Genomic DNA, 3,554 nt, shown 5'->3' with positions numbered 1-3,554 from the left:
TAAGAAACCCTTAGTAAATAAGGATCAGTAAAATGTGTATTTATTAAGTAAAGGATTCCGGAAGGACCTAATGTGGTTTTCAAACTCATGAAAGATTGAGTTGCCATGAATGTTTTTCTGAATGTTATTAAGCATGTTGATAATAAGTTGAGTTTAATTAAAGTAATTGTCCTAGTTTATTTATGTTATAATTGTTGCAAATTGTGTTTAATTTTGCTAATATCTATTTCATTCATATAGTTTGCATACTTAGGATAATTTGCATTAGGGATCATTGCATTTAGTTTAGTATATTTTAATCATCAATTCTCAACTATATTGTGTTTTTTATTTACCAAATTGTTAATATAATTTTACAAATTAAGTGACTTAGCACAAATATAATCCTTGTGGAGATGATAACTCGATACTTACTTATTACTTGATAACGACTGTGTACACTTGCACAAACCTACGCGTTACAAGTTTTTGGAGCTGTTGTCGGGGATTGTTAACTATTGTCAAAATCATTTCTTTTTTTTGTGAAATTATTTACTTCCAATGTGGTTTATTTCTAACATTACTAACTTATTCTTTTTAATCTTGTGATTTTCTTCTCAGGTGTTTATGAGCACCGATCGGATTATCGATTTACTCTTTGTAGACCCTAAAATTGAGTGAACTTTCAAACAAAAAAGATGTGAACGAATAGCTCAAGGACAAGTCAAAATGGACCTTGGAAATTAGAATCAAGACCAAGGTAATGAAGCCGATTGTGTATGAAATCCCATCCTCATTGCCAATGATAGGGATTGATACATCAGACAATATGTTGTGCAACTTTTGGGTGAGTTAAATCCAGGAATTAGAAGGCTAAATATTGGGGCAGCCCAATTTGAATTGAAACCAATGATGTTTCAAATTCTCCAAACGGTGGGCCAATTCAGTGGTATGCCCACAGAAGATCCACATCTCCCCCTTCGATTGTTTATGGAGGTGAGTGATTCATTCAAGATAGTCGGTAAGACTGAAGGCGCACTAAGGTTGAATTTGTTTCTGTACTCGTTGAGAGATTGAGCATGAGCATGGCTCAATTCATTGCCACCAAATTCCATATCTACATGGAAAGAATTAGCAGAGAGATTTTGGGTTAAGTATTTCCTGCCTAGCAAAAACACTAAGTTGAGGAACGAGATTACAACTTTCCAATAATTAGATGACGAGTCCTTGTATAAGGCTTAGGAGTAATTCAAGGAGTTACTTCGTAAGTGTCCTCATCATGGGATTCCACATTGTATCCAGCTGGAGACATTCTATAATGGTCTCAGTGTACATGCAAGATTGATGGTAGATGCTTCTGCGAATGGTGCAATTTTGTCTAAGTCTTATAATGAGGCTTATGAGATCATTGAGAGGATCGCGAGTAATAACTATCAATGGCCAAAAAATCAAACAACTTTAGGAAGACGTGTAGCCAGAGTTCATGAAGTTGATGCCCTTACTTCGTTATCAGCTCATGTATCGTCTATTTCCTCTATGTTAAAATAGTTTATCGCTAATAGTGCTAATAATTTTGCAGCTCAGCCACGAAGTCTGTTTGAAGTAGTTTCCTATGTGTACTGTGGGGAAGGTCATTCTTTTGAGAATTGTCCCTCAAATTCCAAGTCATTGTACTATGTGGGGAACCAACATCAAAATAGGATTGGACAAGGACCCTAGTCCAACTTCTACGATCCTTCATGGCATAATCATCCTAATTTTTCTTGGAGCAACCAAGGAAATGGATTGAACAACAACTTCTTGTAGCATAGACTTAACCAATCTCAAAGGTTTAATCAACAAGCTCCTAAAAACACCTCAAGCTGAGGCATCAAACAGTTTGGAGAACTTGTTAAAAACGTACATGGCAAAGAATGACGCTTTGATCCAAAGCCAAGTAGCAACATTGAAAAATTTGAAAAACCAAATGGGTCAGTTAGGTAGGGAGCTTCGTAATAGATCGCAAGGAACCTTGTCGAGCAATTCTGAGAATCTAAGAAATTTGGGTAAAGAACATATCAAGGCTGTGGTATTGCGAAGTGCTAAAATTTTAGAACCCCAATTGATTGATGTCGAAGATAAGCCCGTTGAGAAGAATCAACCAGCTGTTGAAATTCCTACACCGAAAGAGTCAGAATCTGCAAAGACTGACAAGGTAAACCCTAACTTAGTGAATTCAAATACTTTAACATCTTCTTTGGATACAGATTTACCTACTCAGAAGAGTTATCCGCAAAGATTATAGCAACAAAAGTAGAAACAGGAGGTGCAATTCAAGAAATTTTTGGATGTTCTGAAGCAGTTCTACATCAATATTTTGTTGGTGAAGGCTTTAGAACAAATGCCAAATAATGTGAAGTTTATGAAGGATATACTGTCCAAGAAGAAATGGCTGAGTGAGTATGAGACTGTCACTTTGACAAAGGAGTCTAGTGCATTCCTACAAAACAAACTGCCACCGAAATTGAAAGACCCAGGAAGCTTCACTATACCCTATAACATTAGTGAATCTTACTGTGGTAAATGTAACGCCCTAAATTTTTGGGTCTTTCTTGGGTTACTGTTAGGTTGATAAAATTTTTGAATTCTGGTATTTGGGTGTGTAATTCATATTAAGGGTCTGGTAATGGGCCTATGGAAGTCCCAAGGGTTGGTCAAACCCTGGTAAAATTTTGGATTTTGGACTTAGGAGATAGGGGGCTTTGGATAGAAGGTGTCATAAGAAATTGTGTGTGAAATGTGACACAAGAGAGCCTTGTGCTGGAGTGGCAATGTGACGCCACTAAGGAGTTATAAAAGTGGTGCCTACGAGGGTTTGGAGGTCCAGGGTTCAAGTCACAGGTAAGTAATTAAGGTGTTTTATTTTTATGAGCAGGAAGGTAAGTGGTGGACTTCAAATAAATTCTATCAGGTAGAGTTTGAATGAGTCAAAGGAGTAAGTTGAGGAGGGATAAGGGGAGAAAAAGGAGAAGCTGATCAAGGAGGATAGAGTTGGCCGAATGGTGGACTCTTGAGGAGCAAGAGTTGGCTGGCCAAGGGGTTATAATTGGGCAATCGGCTAGGGAGTTGAGGTATGTGTAGTTTCAGCAATAGGAGATAGTTGTGCCGAATTCTCTTTGATTTTTCCTTCAGGATTTCATTTTGTTTTTCTTTCAGTGAGCCGCAATAGGGTAGGGTGCCTTAGGGTTCATTCTCTTTACTCGTTCTTTCGCTAGAAGCCTAATATAGGTCTCCCAAAGCACCTCCCTGTGCCATTTTCCTCTGTCAAACAGATTGCCTACTTTTCTTTTTCTTCTCTAATTTCTTCTCTTCTTTTCTTTCCTTCCATCTTCTTCTACTGCCATCCATATCTCCCCCTCTTCATTTTCTTCTCTTTTAGATAGTCATAAAAGCAGAAAGCAAGCTCATCATTGCCGATTCTTCTCTGGACCAAAACCTTTTGAACCGATTCCTCTTGTTGGTCGAAACCTTGATTACACCTTAACGATTTTTCTTAGCCGAACATACCTTGCTTATACCTTTCCTATTTCTCCTTT

General features: G+C 37.6%; 1 non-coding gene across 1 annotated transcript; it reads right to left on the bottom strand.

Moving 5' to 3' along the window:
* Positions 1-1,158: 1,158 nt before the first annotated feature.
* On the bottom strand, positions 1,159-1,265 carry LOC121208289 (small nucleolar RNA R71). Its single transcript, XR_005903241.1, has one exon. It is a non-coding gene; the product is annotated as a small nucleolar RNA R71 (small nucleolar RNA).
* Positions 1,266-3,554: the final 2,289 nt, after the last annotated feature.

The sequence above is a fragment of the Gossypium hirsutum genome, chromosome A01 (genome assembly GCF_007990345.1).
Source record: "Gossypium hirsutum isolate 1008001.06 chromosome A01, Gossypium_hirsutum_v2.1, whole genome shotgun sequence".
In the NCBI taxonomy this organism is placed as follows: Eukaryota; Viridiplantae; Streptophyta; class Magnoliopsida; order Malvales; family Malvaceae; genus Gossypium; species Gossypium hirsutum.
The sequence above is the reverse complement of the archived record's forward strand: the minus strand, read 5'-3'. Positions and strand labels throughout refer to the sequence as shown.